Source organism: Apodemus sylvaticus, chromosome 3 (assembly GCF_947179515.1).
Source record: "Apodemus sylvaticus chromosome 3, mApoSyl1.1, whole genome shotgun sequence".
Classification (NCBI taxonomy): domain Eukaryota; kingdom Metazoa; phylum Chordata; class Mammalia; order Rodentia; family Muridae; genus Apodemus; species Apodemus sylvaticus.
The window spans coordinates 63,953,727-63,979,082 of NC_067474.1; positions in this window are offsets into that span (position 1 = coordinate 63,953,727).

Below are 25,356 nucleotides of genomic sequence, written 5' to 3' on the forward strand. Positions count from 1 at the left end.
TATAGAAAATCAAATAACAAAATAAATAAAATTAAAAAGAATAGTTTTCACTATTCTGTATTTTTCATTCCAGATGAGTTTGAGAATTGCTATTTATAACTCTATGAAGAATGAAGTTGGAATTTTAATGAGGATTGAATTTAATCTGTAGATTGCTTTTGGTAATATAGCCATTTTTTAAAATATTTTAATCCAGCCAATCCATGAGCACGGGAGATTTTTTCCATCTTCTGAGGTCTTCAATTTCTTTCTGCAGGGACTTCAAATTCTTTTCATACAGATCTTTCACTTGTTTGGTTAGAGTCTTAACAAGATATTTTATATTATCTGTGACTATTGTGAAGTGTATTAGTTCACTAATTTTTTCTCAGCTCATTTATCCTTTGAGTAGAGTAAGGCTACTATTTTGTTACAGTTAATTTTATATCCAGCTAATTTGCTGAAGTTGTTTAAGAAGCTCTCTGATATAATTGTTTGGGTTGCTAATGCATACTATAATATCATCTGCAAATAATGATATCTTGAAATCTTCCTTCCCAATTTGTATCTCTTTGTTCTGCTGTTGTTGTCTAATTGCTCTGTCTAGAAATTCTAGTACTATATTGAATAGATGGGGAAGAGTTGGCAACCTTGTCTTGTCCATGATTTTAATGACATTGCTTTGAGTTTCTCTCCATTTTGTCCAATATTTGCTATTGGTTTGCTGTATATTGCTTTTATTATGTTTACATATAGATGTTGAATTCCTTATCTCACCAATACTTTTTTCTTTTATTTTAAATATTTTTTATTTGATATATTTTTTATTTACATTTCAAATGATTTCCCCTTTTCTAGCCCCCCACTCCCCAAAAGTCCCATAAGCTCCCTTCTCTCCCCCTGTCCTCCCACCCACCCCTTCCCACTTCCCCATTGTGGTTTTGCCGAATACTGCTTCACTGAGTCTTTCCAGAACAAGGAGCCTCTCTTCCTTTCTTCTTGTACCTCATTTGATGTGTAGATTATGTTTTGGGTATTCCAGTTTTCTAGGTTAATAACCACTTATTAGTGAGTGCATACCATGATTCACCTTTTGAGTCAGGGTTACCTCACTTAGTAAGATGTTCTCTAGCTCCATCCATTTGCCTAAGAATTTCATAAATTCATTGTTTCTAATGGCTGAATAGTACTCCATTGTGTAGATATACCACATTTTTTGCATCCACTCTTCTGTTGAGGGATACCTGGGTTCTTTCCAGCATCGGGCAATTATAAATAGGGCTGCTATGAACATAGTAGAGCATGTATTCTTATTACATGGTGGGGAATCCTCTGGGTATATGCCCAGGAGTGGTATAGCAGGATCTTCTGGAAGTGAGGTGCCCAGTTTTCGGAGGAACCGCAAGACTGATTTCCAGAGTGGTTGTACCAATTTGCAACCCCACCAGCAGTGGAGGAGTGTTCCTCTTTCTCCACACACTCTCCAACACCTGCTGTCTCCTGAATTTTTAATCTTAGCCATTCTGACTGGTGTAAGGTGAAATCTCAGGGTTGTTTTGATTTGCATTTCCCTAATGACTAATGAAGTTGAGCATTTTTTAAGATGTTTCTCCGCCATCCGAAGTTCTTCAGGTGAGAATTCTTTGTCTAACTCTGTACCCCATTTTTTAATAGGGTTGTTTGGTTTTCTGGAGTCTAACTTCTTGAGTTCTTTATATATATTGGATATTAGCCCTCTATCTGATGTAGGATTGGTGAAGATCTTTTCCCAATTTGTTGGTTGCCGATTTGTCCTCTTGATAGTGTCCTTTGCCTTACAGAAACTTTGTAATTTTATGAGGTCCCATTTGTCAATTCTTGATCTTGGAGCATATGCTATCACCAATACTTTTTTATAAGATACTTTATTTACATTTCAAATGTTATCCCCTTTCCTGGTTTCCCCTCCAAAAACCCTCTACCCCCTTGTTGGTTTGGTATTGCTATCTGTATATGTGATAAATCCCCAGGTGGGGCATTCTCTGGATGGCCTTTCCTTTAGTCCCTTCTCCATACCTTGTCTCCTCCTGTGGGTATTTTGCTCCTCCTTCTATGAAGGACCAAAGTATCCACACTTTGGTCTTCTCTCCTCTTGAGTTCCATGTGGTCTGTGAATTGAATCTTGGGTATTCCAAGCTTTTGGGCTAATATCTACTTCTCAGTGAGTGCCTACCTAGTGTATTCTTTTGGAACTGGATTACCTTACTCAAGATGATAATTTTTAGTTCCATCCATTTGCCTAAGAATTTCATTAATTCATTGTTTTAGCCAAGTAGTACTCCATTGTGTAAATGTACCACATATTCTTTATTCATTCCTTTGTTGATGGACATCTGGATTTTTTCCAACTTCTGGCTATTATAAATAAGGCTGTTATGAACATAGTGAAACATGTGTCCATTGTATGTTGGAGCATCTTTTGGGCATATGTCCAAGAGTAGTAGAGCTGGGTCCTCAGGTAATACTATGTCCAATTTTTTGCGGAACCACCAGACAGAATTCCAGAATGATTGTATGAGCTTGCAATCCCACCAGCAATGGAGGAGTGTTCCACTTTTTCCACATCCTCGCCAGCATCTGCTGTCACCTGAGTTTTGATCTTAGCCATTCTGATTGGCATGAGGTGGAATCTCTAGTTTGTTTTGATTTACATTTCCTTGATAACTACGGACGTTGAACATTACTTTAGGTGCTTCTCAGCCATTTGGTATTCTCCAGTTGAGAATTCTTTGTTTAGCTCTGTACCCCATTTTTGATGTTTACTCAACATTATTCACCAATACTTTTAACACGAAGAGGTATTGTATTTTTCAAAGCCATTTTCAGCATCCAATGAGGTGATCTTATGGATATTTTCTTTGAGTTTTTTTTACATAGTGGATTACATTGACGGATTTCCATAAACTGAACCATCTCTTCCTTCCTTGGATGAGGCCTACTTGATCTTGTTTAATGATCATTTTGATGTGTTCTTGGATCCAGTTTGCAAGATTTTATTTAGTATTTTTACATCAATATTCTTAAGGGAAATTGGTCTGAAGTTCTCTCTCTTTGTTGGGTCTTTTTTGTGGTTTAGGTATCAGCTTAACTGTGACTTCGTAGGAAGAATTGGGTAGTGTTCCTTCTGTTTCTATTTTGTTGAATTGTTTGAGAAGTATTGGTATTAGGTCTTCTTTAAAGGTCTTATGAAATTCTGCACTAAAATCATCTGTCCCTGTTCTTTATTTGGTTGAGAAACTTCTAATGACTGCTGCTATTTCCTTAGGTTTTATGGGACTGTTTAGATGGCTTGTCTGATCTTGATTTAATTTTGGTACCTTGTATCTGTCTAGAAAATCACCCATTTCATCTAGATTTTCCAGTATTTTTTTAATATAGACTTTTGTAGTAGGATCTGCTTATGTTTTTTTTAAATTTCCTCAGATTCTGTTCTGTCTCCCTTTCATTCCTGATTTTGTTAATTTGGATATTGTCTCTCTGCCCTCTAGTTAGTTGAGCTAAGGATTAATGTATCTTGTTGATTTTCTCAAAGCACCACCTCCTAGTTATGTTGATTTTCTTTTTAGTTCTCTTTCTTTCTACTTGGTTGATTTCTGTCCTGAGTTTGATTATTTCTTACCATCTATTCCTTTTTTGTGTATTTGCTTCTTATTGTACTAGAGCTTTCAGATATGCTGTTAAGCTGCTTTTGTATGATCTCTCTAATTTCTTTATGGAGGTACTCAGGGATGTGATTTTTCTTCTTAACACTGCTTTACTTCTGTTCCATAAGTTTGTATATATTGTGCTTTTGGTTTCATAAAATTCTAAAAAGTCTGTAATTTCATTTCTTTCTTTCCCGACCAAGTTATCATTGAGTAGAGAGTTGTTCAGCTTTCATGTGTATGTAGACTTTTTGTTGTTACTGAAGAGCATCATTAGTCTGTACTGGTCTAAAAGAATACATGGAATTAATTCAATGTTCTTATATCTATTAGGCTTTGTTTTGTGTCTGAATATATGCGCAATTTTTGAGAATATTTCATGAGGTTCTGAGAAGAATGTATATTCTTTGTTTTAGGGTGAAATGTTATATAGATATCTGTTAAATTCATTTGGTTCATAAGTTTTATTAGTTTCACTGTGTCACTGTTTAGCTTCTGTTTCCATGATCTTTCCATTGGTGAGAGTGGAGTAGGGTGTCGAAATATCCAACTATTATTTTGTGAGTTTCAAAGAGTGCTTTGAGATTCAGTGATGTTTCTTTTACAATGTGGATGCCATTGCATTTGGTGCATAGATGTTCATAATTGAGAGTTCATCTTCTATTTTTTCTTTTATGAGTATGAAATGTCCTTCCCAATCTTTTTAAATAACTTTTGGTTAAAAGTCTATTTCACTAGACTACTTCAGCTTGTTTCTTGGGACAATTTGCTTGGAATTTTTTTTTTTTTCATCCTTTTATTTTGAAGTAGTCTTTGTCACTAAGGTGTGGTTTTTTGTTTTTTGTTTTTCTTTACTCGAGACAGGGTTTCTCTGTAAAGCCCTGGCTGTCCTGGAACTCACTCTGTAGACCAGACTGGCCTTGAACTCATGAATCCACCTGCCTTTGCCTCCCAAGTGCTGGGATTACAGGCATGTGCCACCACTGCCCAGAAAGGTGTGTTTTTTATATGCAGCAAAATGCCAGATTCTTTTACCTATCCAGTCTGTTTTTTATTAAGGAATTGATTACATTGACCTTGATTAGGGAACAATAATTTTTACTTCCTGTTTATATTTTTTGTTAGGAGTAGAATTATGTTTATGTCTTTTAAATTATTAGGGAACAATAATTTTTACTTCCTGTTAATATTTTTTTGTTAGGGGTAGAATTATGTTTATGTCTTTCTCTTCTTTTGGGTCTGTTGTGAGAAGATTAATTTCTTGCTTTTTCTTGGGTGTAGTTTCCTTCTTTGTGTTGGAGTTTTCCTTCTATTATCCTCTTTAGGACTGGATTGGTGGAAAGATAATGTTTAAATTTGGTTTTGTCTTGGAATACCTTGGATTCTCCATTATGGTAATTGACGGTTTTGCTGGGTTTAGTACCCTGGGCTGGGAGTTTTGTTCTCTTAGGGTCTGGATGACATCTGCCCAGGTTCTTCTAGCTTTCATAGTCTCTGTTGAGAAATCTGGTGTAACTCTGTGTCTTAGTCAGAGTTTCTATTCCTGCACAAACATCATGACCAAGAAGCAAGTTGGGGAGGAAAGGGTTTATTGAGCTTACACTTCCACATTGCAGTTCATCACTAAAGGAAGTCAGGACTGGAACTCAAGCAGGTCAGGAAGCAGGAACTGATGCAGAGGCCATGGAGGGATGTTTCTTACTGGCTTGCTTCCCCTGGCTTGCTCAGCCTGCTCTCTTATAGAACCCAAGAGCACCAGCCCAAAGGTGGAACCACCCACAAGGGGCCCTCACCACTTGATCACTAATTGAGAAAATGCCTCACAGCTGGATCACATGGAGGCACTTCCCCAACTGAAACTTCTTTCTCTGTGATAACTCCAGACTGTGTCAAGTTGACACATGAAACTAGCCAGTACAATTGACCCCTTGTCAACTTGACACACAAACACATCATTATTAAGCCTCAACCCTTACTTTCTTATTCATCCCCAAGATCTAAATTACTTTAAAAGTACCACAGTCTTTACATATTAAAAGTTCAATCACCTTAAAATATCCAATATCTTTAAAATTCAAAGTCTCTCAACTGTGGGCTCCACTAAAATACTTTCTTCCTTCAAGATGGAAACATATCAGGGCACAGTCACAACCAAAAGCAAAACTCAAACTCCAATAGTTCAATGTCTGGGATCCAACTTACCATCTTCTGGGCTCCTCCAAGGGCTTGCGTCACTTTTCCACCTCTGCCCTTTGTAGCACACAGCCTGTCTTTTAGGCTCCAGCTGCCTGTACTCCACTGCTGCTGCTGTTCTTGGTGGTCATCACATGGTACTGGCATCTCCAAAACGCTGCTATCTTCCACTGTAATTAGGCTTCACCAATAGCCTCTCATAGGCTCTCATCAGGGTGACAAGCCTCTGCATGACCCCTTCAAGTCCTGGGCCATCAATTGCAACTTAGGCTGCACCTTCACCAATGGCCTTCTGTGGCCTCTCACTGTGCCAAGAGCCTCAGCTGCTCTTCATGATCCCTTCATGCCTTCAAAATCAGTACCATCTGGGTGACTCTTACACAGTACCAAGTCCAGCCACAGCACAAAATACAACTGTGGCTATCTCTGGAACACACTCTCCGTGCTCTCAGAAAACACTTCCAAGAAAATTTCATCTCAGTGATGCTGGTCTCTTCTTAATCACCGCTAATTTCTTAGCTCCAACTAACCAGCGTCAATAGTCCCAGTAACACAAAGGTTTGCTTTAGTGGTTCTGGTATCTTGTTACTTACAGCTGATTCTTCAGCGCCAGCTAACCAAAACCACAGAATTTTCACAATCAAAACATGGCCACTTTAAGAGTCTTTAAACTTGCCACTGAAATTTCACAAGCCAGGCCTCCATCTTCTGCACTGTTTGTAACATTGTCTTCCAAGCTCCTATAGAACTTTCCACAGCTTTTGTAGCTCAAAGTTCCAAAGTCCTTCCATAATCTTCCCCAAAACATGGTCAGGTTGTCACAGGAATACCCCTCTACACTGGTACCAATTTGTCTTAGTCAGGGTTTCTATTCCTGCACAAACATCATGACCAAGAAGCAAACTGGGGAGGAAAGGGTTTATTGAGCTTACACTTCCACATTGCAGTTCATCACTAAAGGAAGTCAGGACTGGAACTCAAGCAGGTCAGGAAGCAGAAGCTGATGCAGAGACCATGGAGGGATGTATCTTACTGGCTTGCTTCCCCTGGCTTGCTCAGCCTGCTCTCTTATAAAACCCCCTTCACAATAGCCTCAAACAGTATAAAGTATCTTGGGGTGACTCTTACCAAACATGTGAAAGATCTTTATGACAAGAACTTCAAGACTCTGAAGAAGGAAATGGAAGAAGACCTCAAAAAATGGGAAAACCTCCCATGCTCATGGATTGGTAGAATCAATATAGTTAAAATGGCCATTTTGCCAAAAGCAATATACAGATTCAATGCAATAACCATCAAAATCCCAACTCAGTTCTTCACAGAGTTAGAAAGAGCAATTATCAAATTCATCTGGAACAAAAAAAACCCAGGATAGCTAAAACTATTCTCAGCAACAAAAGAAATTCTGGGGGAATCAGTATCCCTGACCTCAAGCAATACTACAGAGCAATAGTGTTAAAAACTGCATGGTATTGGTACAGTGACAGGCAGGAGGATCAATGGAACAGGATTGAAGATCCAGAAATGAACCCACACACCTATGACCACTTGATCCTTGACAAAGAGGCTGAAAACATCCAATGGAAAAAAGATAGCCTTTTCAACAAATGGTGCTGGTTCAACTGGAGGTCAGCATGCAGAAGAATGCGAATTGATCCATCCTTGTCTCCTTGTACTAAGCTCAAATCCAAATAGATTAAGGACCTCCACATAAAGCCAGACACTCTGAAGCTAATAGAAAAGAAACTGGGGAAGACCCTTGAGGACATCGGTACAGGGAGAAAGTTTCTGAACAGAACACCAATAGCATGTGCTCTAAGAGCAAGAATTGACAAATGGGACCTCGTAAAATGGGACCTCATAAAAAGTTTCTGTAAGGCAAAGGACACCATCAAGAGGACAAATCGGCAACCAACAAATTGGGAAAAGATCTTCACCAATCCTACATCAGATAGAGGGCTAATATCCAATATATATAAAGAACTCAAGAAGTTAGACTCCAGAAAACCGAACAACCCTATTAAAAAATGGGGTACAGAGTTAAACAAAGAATTCTCACCTGAAGAACTTCGGATGGCGGAGAAGCATCTTAAAAAATGCTCAACTTCATTAGTCATTAGGGAAATGCAAATCAAAACAACCCTAAGATTTCATCTTACACCAGTCAGAATGGCTAAGATTAAAAATTCAGGAGACAGCAGGTGTTAGAGAGGGTGTGGAGAAAGAGGAACACTCCTCCACTGCTGGTGGGGTTGCAAATTGGTACAACCACACTGGAAAACAGTCTGGCGGTTCCTCTGAAAACTGGGCACCTCACTTCCAGAAGATCCTGCTATACCACTCCTGGGCATATACCCAGAGGATTCCCCACCATGTAATAAGGATACATGTTCTACTATGTTCATAGCAGCCCTATTTATATTTGCCAGATGCTGGAAAGAACCCAGGTATCCCTCAACAGAAGAGTGGATGCAAAAAATGTGGTATATCTACACAATGGAGTACTATTCAGCCATTAGAAACAATGAATTCATGAAATTCTTAGGCAAATGGATGGAGCTAGAGAACATCATACTAAGTGAGGTAACCCAGACTCAAAAGGTGAATCATGGTATGCACTCACTAATAAGTGGTTATTAACCTAGAAAACTGGAATACCCAAAACATAATCCACACATCAAATGAGGTACAAGAAGAAAGGAGGTGTGGCCCCTGGTTCTGGAAAGACTCAGTGAAACAGTATTCGGCAAAACCAGAACGGGGAAGTGGGAAGAGGTGGGTGGGAGGACAGGGGAAGAGAAGGGGGCTTATGGGACTTTCGGGGAGTGGGGGCTGGCTAGAAAAGGGGAAATCATTTGAAATGTAAATAAATTATATCAAATAAAAAAAATTAAAAAAAAAAAACCCAAGAGCACCAGCCCAAAGGTGGAACCACCCACAAAGGGCCCTCACCACTTGATCACTCATTGAGAAAATACCCCACAGCTGGATCTCATGGAGGCACTTCCCCAACTGAAACTCCTTTCTCTGTGTTAACTCCAGTCTGTGTCAAGTTGACACACAAAACTAGCCAGTATACTCTGACAGGTCTGCCTTTATATGTTACTTGACCTTTTTCCCTTATTGTTTTCAACATTCTTACTCTGTTTTGTGCTTTTGGTATTTTAATTATTATGTGATGGTAGAAATTTCTTTTCTGTTCCCATCTGTTTGGTGTTTTGTGGGCTTCTTGTATGCTTATGGGCATCACTTTCTTTAGGTTAGGTAAGTTTTCTTCTATAGTTTTGTTGAATATGTTTTCTGGACCTTTGAATTAGGAATCTTCCCTCTCTTATATACCTGTTATTTTTATGTTTGGTCTTTTCATTGTGTCCTGGATTTCCTGGATATTTTTGGTTAGAAGTTTTGACTTTTTGTATTTTCTTTGACTGCTCTGTCAATATCTTCTGTGGTATATTCTATGCCTGAGATTCTGTCTTTTATCTCTTATATTCTGTTGGTGGTACTGACATCTGTGACTACTGCTCTCTTTCCTAGGTTTTCCATCTCCAGGGATATCTCGCTTTGTGTTTTCTTTATTGTTTCTATTTCTATTTTTTAGATCATTGATGGCTTTGTTCAATTCCTTCACCTGTTTGATTGTGTTTTCCTGTATTTTTTTTTATTTTCTATGTTCTTTGTTTACATTCCAAATGATTTTCCCTTTCCCAGTTCCCCCTTCCCCATAAATCCCATAAGCCCTCTTCCCTCCACGCATTCCCCAATTCTTTAAGGGATTTATGTATTTTCTCTTTAAGGGCTTCTACCTCCTTTCCTGTGTTCTCCTGTATCTCTTTAAGGAAGATACTTATGTCCTTCTTATAGTCCTCTATTGTCTTCATGAGATGAGGATTTAGAGCTGAATCTTGCTTTTCTGGGGTCTTGGGATCTCCAGGGCTTGCAGTGGTGGGATAACTGGGTTCGGATGTTACCAAGTAGTATTTATTTCTGTTGTTTACGTTCTTGTACTTACTTCTTGCCATCTGGTTATCTCTGGTATTAAGTGGCCTCACTGTCTCTGACTGAAGCCTTTCCCTCCTGTGATCCTGTGATTCTTAATGTGTCAGGACCCTTGGAATCACTCTGCATCTGGGTATGGATCGAGTGTTTGGGGATCCAGAGCAGATGTTCTGCTCTGGGCACAGGTGAAAACCATTAACCTTTTCGTTAAAGGCTCCGGGTAGAGGTTTCTAAGAAACTCCTCAGCTATTCCTTTCCACTGCCTTTGTAAAACTACTTTTAAGAAAATATAACAAAACCCCACATGATAATATATTAAAAGAAAGATATAAATGAAACATTTTGAGAGAGTGATTAGAAATCAAAGGAAGACGAGGCCTCCATATTGGTTCTTGGTCGCCAGAGAAATCAGACTGAGGTACGCAAATATAACCTGTGACCAAATTGGCGGGGGTCTAAGCCCGATGGGCGTTGGCCTGCACCCAGGCCCTGGGCTGATCAGGGGGGCCACCAGGGTGCAAACCCGGCCAGGAGGTTCCCCCCCTCCCCCTGCCGGCACGGGCGCACCACCGCCATTTTGCCTAAGGGAAGCCAGAGAGACCTAGCAGGCAAAACCAAACCGGCTAACAGGCATAGCCCGAGGCGGACATAGCAGGGGTCTCAGACGGTCAGGCCCTGGACTGCCCCCAGATCCTGGGTTGCTCGGTGGGCCATCTGTGTGCTGACCCAGCCAGGAGGTTGTTTGCCCGGGCCAGCGTGCACCGCCGCCATTTGCCTAAGGGAAGCCAGAGGGACCCAGCAGGCAAAACCAAACCAGCTAACAGGCATAGCCCGAGGTGGATATAGCAGGGGTCTCAGACGGTCAGGCCCTGGACTGCCCCCAGGCCCTGGGCTGCTCGGTGGGCCATCTGTGTGCTGACCTGGCCAGGAGGTTGTTAGCCCAGCAGACTCTCCCAGCACTCTCAGGGAGCGCACACACACCACCATCCTAGCCACCTGACAGACCCAATTAACACTCACAGCTGAGGGGAACTTTGCTCAGACATTGGCCTGCCAGGCTTTTGCCTAGACCCAGGGCCTGAGCAGCTAGGCTAGCCTTGTGTGTACCAACCCGGTTGAGAGTTCCGCTGCCCAGCAGAGAGATCAGCACACAGAAAAGGTCCCTGCAGCATACAGCCTCAGCACTCCCTGAAGGAGCAAACGGGCACCTTCTGGCTCACAGACACAATCTGGGGCAAAGAACACTAGGGCTGCAAGGGCACCCAAGAGGAGGAAAGCACATTAGCAATCTGCAACAGGGGAAACCCTGCCCTCCAGTGGTGCAGAAATAGCCCTAGAGCCTCTCAGGAGGCTGAAACACCAGCCAGAGACAAGACCAATTAGCTCCAGAGAACAAGATGGCAAAGGGCAAACGCAGGAATGCTACTAATAGAAATCTAGGCAATATGGCAGCATCTGAACCAAACTCTCCAACATCAGCAAGTCCTGGTTATGCCAATACACCAGAGAAACAAGATTTGGATTTAAAATCACTGTTCATGATGCTGCTAGAAGAACACAAAAAGGACATGAATGAATCTCTTAAAGAAATACAGAGGAACATGAATAAGCTAGAAACCCGTATAATGGAAACACAAAAAACACTTAAAGAAATGCAGGAGAATAAGGCCCAAGAGATAGAAGCCAATAAAGAAGAAAGGCAAAAAAAAAAAAAAAAACTTAAAGAAATGCAGGAGAACTTGAGTCAACAGGCAGAAGTCATGAAAGAGGAAACACAAAAATCTCTTAAAGAATTACAGGAAAACACAGACAAAAAAATGATGGAACTGAGCAAAACCATCCTGGACCTAAAAACAGAAGTAGAAACAACTAAGAAATCACAAAGGGAGACAACTTTGGAGATAGAAAACCTTGAGAAGAAATCAGGGGCCATAGATGCAAATATAAACAACAGAATACAAGAGACGGCAGAAAGAATCTCAGATGCCAAAGATACCATAGAAACCATTGACTCATCAGTCAAAGAAAATGCAAAATGCAAAAAGCTTGTATCCCAGAACATCCAGGAAATCTAGGATACAATGAGAAGACCAAACCTAAGGATTATAGGTATAGATGAGAGTGAAGATTTACAACAGAGAGGGCCAGCAAATATCTTCAACAAAATTATGGAAGAAAACTTTCCTAACTTAAAGAGAGAGATGCCTATAAATATACAAGAAGCCTACAGAACTCCAACCAGACTGGACCTGAGCAGAAATACCTCCCATCACATAATAATCAAAACCCCAAATGCACTAAACAAAGAAAGAATATTAAAGGCAGTAAGAGAGAAAGGCCAAGTAACATATAAAGGAAGACCTATCAGAATCACACCAGACTTCTCACCAGAGACCATGAAAGCTAGAAGATCCTGGGCAGATCTCATGCAGACTCTAAGAGAACACAAATGTCAGCCAAGACTACTATACCCAGCAAAACTCTCATTCACCATAGATGGAGAAACCAAGATATTCCATGACAAAACCAAATGTACACAATATCTTTCCACAAACCCAGCTCTGCAAAGAATAATAGGAGGAAAACTCCAATACAAGGAGGGAAACTACACCCTGGAAAAAGCAAGATAGTTACCTTCCTTCATCAAACCCAAAAGAAGATAACCACTCAAATATAAAAAGAACATCAAAAATGACTGGAAGTAATAATCACTATTCCCTAATATCTCTTAACATCAATGGTCTCAATTCCCCAATAAAAAGACATAGACTAACAGACTGGATAAGGAAACAGGACCCTACAATTTGTTGTATACAGGAGACACACCTCAGTGTCAAAGATAAAAACTACCTTAGAGTAAAAGGCTGGAAGACAATCTTACAAGCCAATGGTCACAGGAAACGAGCAGGAGTAGCCATTCTAATATCAGATAAAATTGACTTTCAACCTAAAGTCATCAAAAGAGACACAGAAGGACACGTCTTGCTGTTCAAAGGAAAAATCCACCAAGAAGAACTTTCAATTCTGAACATCTATGCGCCAAATGCAAGGGCACCCTCATTCGTAAAAGAAACTTTACTAAAGCTCAAAGCACACATTGCACCTAACACAATAATTGTGGGGGACTTCAGCACTCCACTTTCCTCAATGGACCGATCAGGAAAACAGAAACTAAACAGAGACACATTAAAACTAATTGAAGCTTTGGACCAATTGGATTTGACTGATATTTATAGAACATTTCACCCTAAAGCAAAAGAATATACCTTTTTCTCAGCACCTCATGGTACCTTCTCCAAAATCGACCATATAATTGGACACAAGGCAGACCTCAACAAATATAAGATGATCAAACTAATCCCATGCCTCCTATCAGATCACTATGGTGTAAGAGTGATTTTCAATAGCAACAAAAACAACAGAAAGCCCACATACACATGGAGGCTGAATAATACTCTACTCAATGACACCTTGACCAAAGAAGAAATAAAGAAAGAGATCAGAGACTTTTTAGAATTTAATGAAAATCAAGGCACAACATACCCAAATCTTTGGGACACAATGAAAGCAGTGCTAAGAGGTAAACTCATAGCCCTGAGTGCCTCCAAAAAGAAAATGGAGAGAGAATACACTAGCAGCTTAATGACACATGTGAAAGTCCTGGAACAAAAAGAAGCCAATTCACCCAGGAGGAGTAGAAGGCAGGAAATCATCAAACTCAGGGCTGAAATCAATCAATTGGAAACAAAGCGAACCGTACAAAGAATTAACGAATCCAGGAGCTGGTTCTTTGAGAAAATCAACAAGACAGATAAACCCTTAGCCAGACTGACGAAAGGGCAAAGAGAAAGTATCCAAATTAACAAACTTAGAAATGAAAAGGGAGATATAACAACAGAAACTGAGGAAATCCAAAAAATCATCAGATCCTACTACAAGAGCCTGTACTCAACACAACTGGAGAATCTGGAGGAAATGGACAATTTCCTTGACAGATACCAAATACCAAAATTAAATCAGAACCAAATAGATCATCTAAACAGTCCCATAACGCCTAAAGAAATAGAAGGAGTCATAGAAAGTCTTCCAACCAAAAAAAGCACAGGAACAGATGGTTTCAGTGCAGAATTCTATCAGACCTTCAAAGCAGAGTTAACACCAATACTCTTCAAACTATTCCACAAAATAGAAACAGAAGGAACACTACCCAATTCCTTCTACGAAGCCACAATTATGCTGATACCAAAACCACACAAAGATCCAACAAAGAAAGAGAACTTCAGACCAATTTCCCTTATGAACATCGATGCAAAAATACTCAATAAAATTCTTGCCAACCGAATCCAAGAACACATCAAAACGATCATCCACCAATGATCAAGTAGGTTTTATCCCGGGAATGCAGGGTTGGTTTAATATACGGAAATCTATCAATGCAATCCACTACATAAACAAACTCAACGAAAAAAACCACATGGTCATTTCATTGGATGCTGATAAAGCATTTGACAAAATTCAGCATCCTTTCATGCTTAAAGTCTTGGAAAGAACAGGAATTCAAGGCACATACCTAAACATAGTAAAAGCAATATACAGCAAACCGGTAGCCAGCATCAAACTAAATGGAGAGAAACTTGAAGCAATCCCACTAAAATCAGGGACTAGACAGGGCTGCCCCCTCTCTCCTTATGTTTTCAATATTGTACTTGAGGTACTAGCTCGGGCAATTCGACAACATAAGGAGGTCAAAGGGATACAAATTGGAAAGGAAGAAGTCAAACTATCATTATTTGCAGATGACATGATAGTCTACCTAAGTGACCCAAAAAACTCCACTAGAGAACTCCTACAGCTGATAAACAACTTCAGCAAAGTGGCAGGATATAAAATCAACACAAGCAAATCAGTGGCCTTTCTATACTCAAAGGATAAGCAGGCTGAGAAAGAAATTAGGGAAATGACCCCCTTCACAATAGCCACAAACAGTATAAAGTATTTTGGGGTGACTCTTACCAAATATGTGAAAGATCTTTACGACAAGAACTTCAAGACTCTGAAGAAGGAAATGGAAGAAGACCTCAAAAAATGGGAAAACCTCCCATGCTCATGGATCGGCAGAATCAATATAGTTAAAATGGCCATTTTGCCAAAAGCAATATACAGATCAATGCAATACCTATCAAAATCCCAACTCAATTCTTCACAGAGTTAGAAAAAGCAATTAACAAATTCATCTGGAATAACAAAAAAACCCAGGATAGCTAAAACTATTCTCAGCAACAAAAGAAATTCTGGGGGAATCAGTATCCCTGACCTCAAGCAATACTACAGAGCAATAGTGTTAAAAACTGCATGGTATTGGTACAGTGACAGGCAGGCAGATCAATGGAACAGGATTGAAGATCCAGAAATGAACCCACACACCTATGGCCACTTGATCCTTGACAAAGGGGCTGAAAACATCCAATGGAAAAAAGATAGCCTTTTCACCAAATGGTGCTGGTTCAACTGGAGGTCAGCATGCAGAAGAATGCGAATTGATCCATCTTTGTCTCCTTGTACTAAGCTCAAATCCAACTGGATCAAGGACCTCCACATAAAGCCAGACACTCTGAAGCTAATAGAAAAGAAACTGGGGAAGACCCTTGAGGACATTGGTACAGGGAGAAAATTTCTGAACAGAACACCAATAGCGTATGCTCTAAGATCAAGAATTGACAAATGGGACCTCATAAAATTACAAAGTTTCTGTATGGCAAAGGACACCATCAAAAGGACAAATTGGCAACCAACAAATTGGGAAAAAAATCTTCACCAATCCTACACCAGATAGAGGGCTAATATCCAATATATATAAAGAACTCAAGAAGTTAGACTCCAGAAAACCAAACAACCCTATTAAAAAACGGGGTACAGAGTTAAACAGGGAATTCTCACCTGAAGAACTTCGGATGGAGGAGAAGCATCTTAAAAAATGCTCAACTTCATTAGTCATTAGGGAAATGCAAATCAAAACAACCCTGAGATTTCACCTTACACCAGTCAGAATGGCTAAGATTAAAAATTCAGGAGACAGCAGGTGTTGGAGAGGATGTGGAGAAAGAGAACACTCCTCCACTGCTGGTGGGGTTGCAAATTGGTACAACCACTCTGGAAATCAGTCTTGCGGTTCCTCTGAAAACTGGGCACCTCACTTCCAGAAGATCCTGCTATACCACTCCTGGGCATATACCCAGAGGATTCCCCACCATGTAATAAGGATACATGCTCTACTATGTTCATAGCAACCCTATTTATAATTGCCAGATGCTGGAAAGCACCCAGGTATCCCTCAACAGAAGAGTGGATGCAAAAAATGTGGTATATCTACACAATGGAGTACTATTCAGCCATTAGAAACAATGAATTCATGAAATTCTTAGGCAAATGAATGGAGCTAGAAAACATCATACTAAGTGAGGTAACCCAGACTCAAAAGGTGACTCATGGTATGCACTCACTAATAAGTGGATATTAACCTAGAAAACTCGAATACCCCAAACATAATCCATACATCAAATGAGGTACAAGAAGAAAGGAGGAGTGGCCCCTTGTTCTGGAAAGACTCAGTGAAGAAATATAGGGCAAAACCAGAACGGGGAAGTGGGAAGGGGTGGGTAGGAGGACAGGGGGAGAGAAGGGGGCTTATGGGACTTTCGGGGAGTGGGAGGCTAGAAAAGGGGAAATCATTTGAAATGTAAATAAAAAATATATCGAATAAAAAAAAATGTTAAGAAAAAAAAAAGAAAGAAATCAAAGGAAGATGTAGATGATGCACCTTACACTTTAACTCATTACACAGATCTAGTATTAAAAGGCTACAAGTTGGCAACCACAAGGTGGCAACCACAAGGTACAACTGTATCTCCAGGAGATACAGTTATAAGAAGCCTACTGCTTTTAGCTCTCACAGGAGGCTGCTACAGGCTTAATAGTGTCAATGTTTAAAGGCTCAAATATCAATAATATATCATATTCAAATGGCTTTGAAACAGTTAGCTGACCATTAGAAAGCTAGTTGCTTAAAGACTAATTAAATCAATTAAAAGGGTCATTCAATACTCAAAACAAAGTGCTATTCATTTTGATTATGAAAATATATTTTTTGCATAAATGTACTGACTTTTTCCTTGTATGAATGAATTAAAATAAATGCTCATAATTCTAATGTATTCATAGAATTGCACTTACTTTCATTGAATATTTTATTATTACAAAGTTCAAAATAATCCTAGAAGGATATTGCAAAAGTGATATTAAAAATCAAATCAGATAGATAAATAGATCAATAAATAAATTGAAAGATAGACAGTTCAACATGATCAATAACAGATCCATGCATAGATGATAGGTAAATAAATATATGATGAACAAATATAAATAAAAAATGATAAGTAGAAAATAGATAAATGAGGTGTAATTGATAGATGTCATTCACATATGTGATAGACACATAAATGAATAGATAACACATATACAGAAAGATGAGAGAGAAAGAGACAGAGAGAGGGAGAGAGAGAGAGAGAGAGAGAGAGAGAGAGAGAGAGAGAGAGAGAGAGAGAGAGAGAGATTGAGAGAGAGAGAGAGGCAGGGAGGACATTCCTAGAGTTGAGGAGTTTGCCAGGTCCAAACTTTGTAAGTTTACTTACAGTGGAAATTCCAATCAATTTTGTAATTTAAATTTAAATTTATAGAATAGCAGACTGGAAACTTAGGGTGTGTTTCTATTTTATATTTTAAGATCATAATTTTCCCATTGATGAAGAAAATCACTTTTTTTGAGTTTCCATTTACTTTATTAGATTTTTTCTTTATTTAAACTTCAAATGTTAACCCCTTTCCTTGTTTCCCCTCTGAAAACCCCCTAACCCATACCACTCCCCCTGTTCACCAACCCACCCACTCCTATTTCCCTCTCTGGGCATTCCCCTATACTGAGGCATTGAGCCTTCAAGGTACTCTCCTCTCATTGATGTCTGACAAGGCAATCCTCTGTTATATATGTAACTGGAGCCGTGGTTCCTTCCATGTATACTCTTTTTTTTTGGCATAGAATAGAGTTTATTCAGAGTAGGGGATGGGAGTTAGTGGTAGAGAAAGGCAGAGAGAGAGAGAGAGAGAGAGAGAGAGAGAGAGAGAGAGAGAGAGATTGGAGAACTGGAATGGAGGCTGGCCATGACCACATGAAGTGGTGGGAGAGCCCAAGGGGCAGAGAGGTGAGAGTATGTGGGAGAGTGGAGAGCAAAGAGCCCATGTACACTCTTTGGTTGGTGGTTTAGTCCCTGGAGCTCTGGGGGGTACTAGTTGGTAAATATTATTGTTCCTCCTATGGAGCTGAAAACACTTTCAGTTCCTTGGGTCCTTTCTGTAGCTCCTCCATTGGGGACCCTATGCTCAGTCCAAGGTTGGCTGTGAGCATCCACTTCAGTATTTGTCAGGCAATGACAGACTTCTCAGGAGACAGCTATATCAGCCTCCTGTCAACCAGCACTTGTTGGCATCCACAATAGTGTCTGGGTTTGGTAACTATATATGGGATGGATCCCTAGGTGAGGCAGTCTCTGGATGGCCTTTCTTACAGTCTCTGTTCTATACATTGTCTCTTTATCTCCTTCCATGGGTATTTTTATTCCCCCAAGAAGGACCGAAGTATCCACACTTTGGTCTTTCTTTTTCTGGAGCTTCAAGTGGTCTGTGAATTGTATCTTGGGCATTCTGTGCTTCTGGCCTAATATCCACTTATCAGTGAGTGCATACCATTTGTGTTCTTTAGTGATTGGGTTTCCTCACTCAGGATGATATTTTCTAGTTCCATCCATTTGCCTAAGAATTTCATGGATTCATTGTTTCAATAGCTCAGTAGTACACCATGTGTACATGTATCACATTTTCTGTACCCATTCCTCTGTTGAGGGACATTTGGGTTCTTTCCAGCTTGTAGGTATTATAACAAGGGCTGCTATGAATATATTGGAGCATGTGTCCTTAGTACATGTTTGAGCATCTTGTGGGTATATGCTTTGGAGTGGTATAGCTGGATCCTTAGGTAGTACTATGTCCAATTTTCTGAGGAACCACCAAACTAACTTCCAGAGTGGTTTCACCAGCTTGCAATCCTACCAGCAATGGAGGAGTGTTCTTTCTACACATACTCACCAGCACTTGCTCTCACCTGAGTTTTTGATCTTAGCCATTCTGACTGGTGTGAGGAGAAAAATCTATTTTATTCTTAATTATTGCTCTTAAGTTCTTCAAATGAGTAATTCTGGCTCACATTTATCATAGTATATATATTTCATATATTCAAATATGAATTTATCAATGATAAAAAACATGTACAAGTATTCCCAATACCTACAGTGATATATTATGCAGTAACTAGCCACTATAACCTGGCAAAATTACTAAAATTTTATAACATTTTAAACCTGAAAATGTAAAAATTCTAAAAACCTCTATTAAATAATATCACTAGTACTATACTTAAATACAGGTATTTGTAACAATTTCCTATAAGAAAATTTACGTTATCATCTTCTCATAATCAAGAGATATTAGTAGATCTAAAAATGGTTTGACTTTATTCTTCTGACCTTAATCGCTGTTTTCCTTCCTTCATGATGTCTTGAAAAGATGGTTCCAGGGATATTTAAAGGTGTCAGGAACATCCCAACTGTCCTTCTTTCACTCAGTGATGGAGTTATGTCAATTTCCTTTCATCTTTCCTAGTCCACACACCTCCCTTTATAGTCTTTGTCCTCTGTCACCAATCTGTATACTCTGTCTAGGAGATTCAGGAGATAGGCGATAGTATGGTGTGAAATATGCATACGTTTACAATTTCTGTGAACTTATTAGAACTTACTTGGCAAGCAAATGTCAAATGATTGCTGTATTGCTGGCTGCATCTCGGCAGAAACTGTGTGCATGCTTCTGCTTCAATCTTATTATCTTATCGCTGGAAACATCATGAAGTTAAAGGAGGATAGTTTTACACACATACTTATGAGCTCTGGCAATATTCTTTATTGCTTTAGGAATTATCATAAGTTTTCTGAATAAAATATTCTTCCTGAGGTGTATATATATATATATATATATATATATATATATATATATATATATATATATATACACACACACACACACACACACACACACACACAAGTGTAGAATCCTCCATGAATTGAGGACAAAGGACATTGGGAACTGGAGCCTGCTATATGGACACTGGACATTCAAGGTAACAGTTTCTGCTTTATAGGAAATAAAACATCTTCAATAACAACAATTCGTAGAAATGCATTCATTTAAAAAATCTACTGCTATATTTCTTTGATTATTTTTATTAGTATTTGTGTTGAGAAGCAACTGTGTCATGGTACCTGTATGACTGTCAGGGAACAACTTATTGAAGTTGATTTTCTCCTTCCAATATATGGGTCCTGGGAGGGAACTCAGGTACTCAGACTCAATTGTGGCCTTGAATCACTGTGGATATTTCTGAAATGATTTTGGAATGACTTGTGCCTGATTTGTTGCTGTTTGTTTTCTCTTTTCTTTTCTTCTTCTGCTTTTAATGTTCTAAACACAATATAAATACCATTATTCCTGACTGAAGTATGCAAAAGCATGAGGGGTATTGTTGGTACTATAATATTTTTTTAAGTTAACTTCAACAAAAACATTCAGTAACATATAAATTAGTAACAATAAAGTAGTAGAATGTGTATTGTGAAAAAAGGGAGAGCATCTAATATAGTTTTTCTATTTTGGGAATTTTGTAGTTTTCTGTTTCAATAATTGAATTAGGAAGCATGATAGAAAAAATCTTAGGAGAAACACGTTAATCTTTGATATGTTGGGTCTCAACTGTTTGTGAAACAGACAGAAATACTACACACCATGAACAAAGTGTGAAGGACAAATGCAAGTTGCAATAATCAATGCACAGATATTCAAAACATGGACTGTTGATACACTTATCTAAGGAGCTTGTTGTATGTCTATACAGGAATCCAGGAGGAATAACAGAGAAATGACTGCAAAGGATCTTCTTGGAACAAAGCAAACATCTGAAAATCAGGAAGGATTATAGTTTGAAAATATGGAATCTTGAATTTGTACTTTTTCAAAAGTTAGAGTATAAAACATGTTTATATGGCATTTTAGGATGGCAGTGATAAAATTTAATCATATATAATCTTTCAAAGAAGGATAATGAAGACAGAAGTTCAACTATAAGGAAGTTCTTGGTTTTTCATCCTCCCATGTCTTTATTTTAGCCTTCATCAATCTTTAATTTCCTGTCTTCTGAATTTCTCTAGAATTGAATCAACTTTTAAATTAACTCCAATTCTAACTTACTGCCTGACTCTGCAATGAAGTTTATAACCTCAAGAACCCTTTATTGCATCAAGTCTCTACAAAAGAAGGGCTTGGATTTCAGACTCTTTCCCCACCTAATCAGAGATAGGTAAGGATCAATTATAGTTATTGTGCAACTTTTAATTAAATACATTCATTCATTATTAGAAATACAACTCAACAAAAGTATAACTTTAGGAAAGGAAGTTGTATAAAGGAGTGTGGACATATCTCTCTCTCTCTCTCTCTCTCTCTCTCTCTCTGTGTGTGTGTGTGTGTGTGTGTGTGTGTGTGTGTGTGTGCATGCACATGTGTGCATGGGCATGCTTATATATATGTGTGTTACATTTGCCTCAAAAGAATATCTAGATTTGAACAAGCAAGACTAAGGATTATGTTTAGATTGATAAATGATAAACTCTCAGTCTTCAGATAGAATAATAGAACAATAATCTTAACTCAAACATGATAAAAAATAAACCTATGGGATCAGTGAATTATTTGTTTTTAAACACAGGTTTTTGATGTTATTTAGCCTCAGTGGTTTTACTTTTTTCCTGGTGTCAATTTGATTAATTTTTTACTTTGATCTTCTATATCTCTAAATTTGTTTTCTTCATGTTCACTTTTTATCTTTATTTCCTCTAGCATAATCTCTTATCTCTCTTTCTTACAACTTAATTTAGTACTTATTTCTCCTGGCAACTCTATCTCCATAGCTTTATTTTACTGAGAAAATATAACTTTGCTAGAACTAAAGTCTGCATGTCATTGTAGTTAATTTGCAGGGATGCTTTTGTCTATGACCCTTTAGCTTCATCACCCCTTTCCTTATTTCCCTTGTGTTCTTTCTTTGAGGTATACATTGCTATACTTTACTTTTCTATATATGAGTGAACTGAAGGATCCAGTTAGTGTGCTGTCCTTGATCATCTTCTGTTGAAGTCTTTCAGCTTAATCTAGAGAACACATTAGTACCTGTTTCTGAACTTGTTCAGAATTTTGTTTATAACTCCTCATTTCCTTTCCTGTTGCAAAATCTCTGCTATTTTCAGGGATACAGTTCAAGAGAATCGACATTTCCCAAGATTTCTGGTTACAAGCTTCTTCCTGACTTCACTTCATGAAACAATGAAACCTTCTCTGGAGGCTCATTTTCTGTTAGTCTTTTAAAGTCATAAGTTGTTTTACTAAACCCTACTATCAGTGTTGTATACATGAGAACTCAATATAAAAGACCACACAGTGTGATTTCAAATATGAAACCGTCTAATACCTTTATGTATCTGTACAAGGAGCAGAGTCTGGATTCTGTAACAGTCTGTGAATATGCAGGGACGAGGGGAGAAAAGGAAGGTCCTCTGTGTGCCATATCTAGATCTTGGACACCAGAGTCTTAAGCTGACATTTTGAGGGACCAAATGGATATGAAATAGAAGGAAGAAGAGAAAAATATCAACATCACAACCTTCTATGACTTACTGTGGGTGGGGAAACTAAAGGAACCTGTGTACTTTTTCTTTTTTCAGATATGGAAGCCCAGGATTATTATTGTGTGTATGTGAGATGATGTGTGTGAGGCAGAGATCACATACATTTTGCTGCATGTATGGAAGTCAGAGCATAACTTGTGGTGTCTCTTATTTTCACGTTTAAGTTGGTTCTAGGGCATGGATCTAGGATATTAAAATCGTGTGGCAAATATATCCCTTGCTGAGCTGTCTGACTGATGTGATCTTTTTATTTTAAAGTAGTAAAATATTCTCTTCAAAATAAACATGTTGCAATATCTTTATACAAATATGATTAAAATTCATTTTATTGCTACCTATAGAGTTGCTGATGAAGTTTCTTTAAACGTTTTAGCCCAATATTTAGCAGTTATCATAGCAGCATCTTTTTATAGGCTCCCATATGCAGATGTGCATAGGAGCAAAACATTTCCTTCGATACAGAAATATAGTTGCTTTTAAAAAATCATTATTTCACCAATATTTTATATTACAGAAATAAGTAATTATTAACCAAAGTGGAACAAACCATATATTCAATGAGCTTATATTTGTCTTCACATGTAGCAAGGCCTGGCAGGGCAGGGATTCAACAACTATTTGATGAATGACACACTACGGACTGGTATATTCTCTAGAATGTCCTTCACTAGAATGTCATGTATCAGATAAAAGTGCACAGTGCTAGCAGGGAGGAGAGGCTGACTTTACTTATTTCATGCTTGGTTTCTCGAAGAGCCTCCCAATAAAGATTGCAATTAGCAGTCAAACTATCAAAGCATTTTGTAGGTATGTTGGAAACATGTTCCTTTATGAAGAAAAGCAATAGTCAGATATTTGAAAAAATTTTCCATATGCATCTCCCCACCATATTCTCTTTAGTCAGAGTACAAAGGATAAACAAACCAAAACCAAGGGTAGCTAAAATGGCTATTATAACATCATTTAAAATAATAAGAATAAAAACAAAATTCATTTTCTGTGACCCAGAACAAGGTTGTATTTGAATTTTCTGGTGCAGAAAATGTACTTTAGGATTAATACCACCATTTGACAACTTAATATATTTCTGTATAAGTAACAATCTGTATAATCTCTCCATCTGTCTGCATAGTATGTTTATGCTCTACCCAACAACAAAAACAACAACAGCCCAACAACAATTATTGATTTAAACAAATTTAGTAAAGAAAATAAATTTACACATGTACATCTGTAACCAATGATGTCCTTAAACTTCGATTAAGCTTTTTTGGAAATGAGCTGATAATATAGTTTTAGTCTAAAATAATTTTTATTATTTTATTTACTTACATTTGAAATGTCTCACTTCTGTCTCCCCTCTTCAAACCCCAAACTGCATCCCTGCCTTCTTCACCTCTAAGACAGTGCTCTGTGACCCACCCAACCTCCTTCTATGAATCCTCAGTTATGCTGACACCTAAACCATACAAAGCCCCAACAAGAAAGAGAACTTCAGATCAATTTCCCTTATGAGTATCAATGCAAAAATACTCAACAAAATTCTCTTAAACTGAATCCAAGAATACTTCAAAACCATCATTCACCAAGATCAAGAAGGCTGCATCCCAGGGATGCCTTACTCATTCAATATACTGAAATCCAGCAGCATAATCCATAATATAAACAAACTCAAAGGAGAAAAACCACATGATTATTGCATTAGATGCTGAAAAAGCCTTTGACAAGATACAATACCCCTCATGTTAAAAGTCTTGGAAAGATCAGGAATTCAAGGCACATACTTAAACGTGATAAAAGTAATATAAAACAAATGAACAGCCAACATCAAATTAAATGGAGAGAAACTTGAAGCAGTACCACTCTAATCAGGGATAAAACAAGACTGCCCACTCTCTCCCTATCTATTCACTATAGTATTCAAAGTTCTAGCTAGAGCAATAGGACAACAAAAGAAGGAAAAAGGGATACAAATTATAAAGGAAGAAGTCAAGGTATCATTATTTGCATATGATATGATAGTATACATAAGTGACCCCAAAAATTCCACCGAGAACTCCTAAATCTGACAAATAATTTCAGCAAAGTGGCTGGATATAAAATTAACACAAACAAATCCATAACCTTGCTCTACACAGGAATAAAGGATCTGAAAAGAAATTAGGCAAATAATACCCTTCACAATAGGCACAAATAGTATAAATTATCTTGGTGTAATTCTCACCAATCAAGTAAAAAAATCCGGCAAGAACTTCAAGTCTCTGAACAAAGAGTCGAAGAAGACCTCAGAATTAACATAGCAAAAATGGCATCTTACCAAAAGCAATCTACAGATTTAATGTAATCCCCTCCAAATTACAACTCAATTCTTCACAGATATTGAAAGAGCAGTTTTCAAGCTCATCTGCATTAACAAAACACCCAACATAGTGAAAACTATTCTCAACAAAAAAATAACTTCTGGGGAAATCAATATCCAGAACCTTAAGTTGTTCTACAGAGCAATAGTGGTAATAACTGCATGATACTAGTACAGATACAGACATGTAGATAAATGGAATAGGAATGAGGAGACCAGAAATAAACCAACACACCTATGTTCA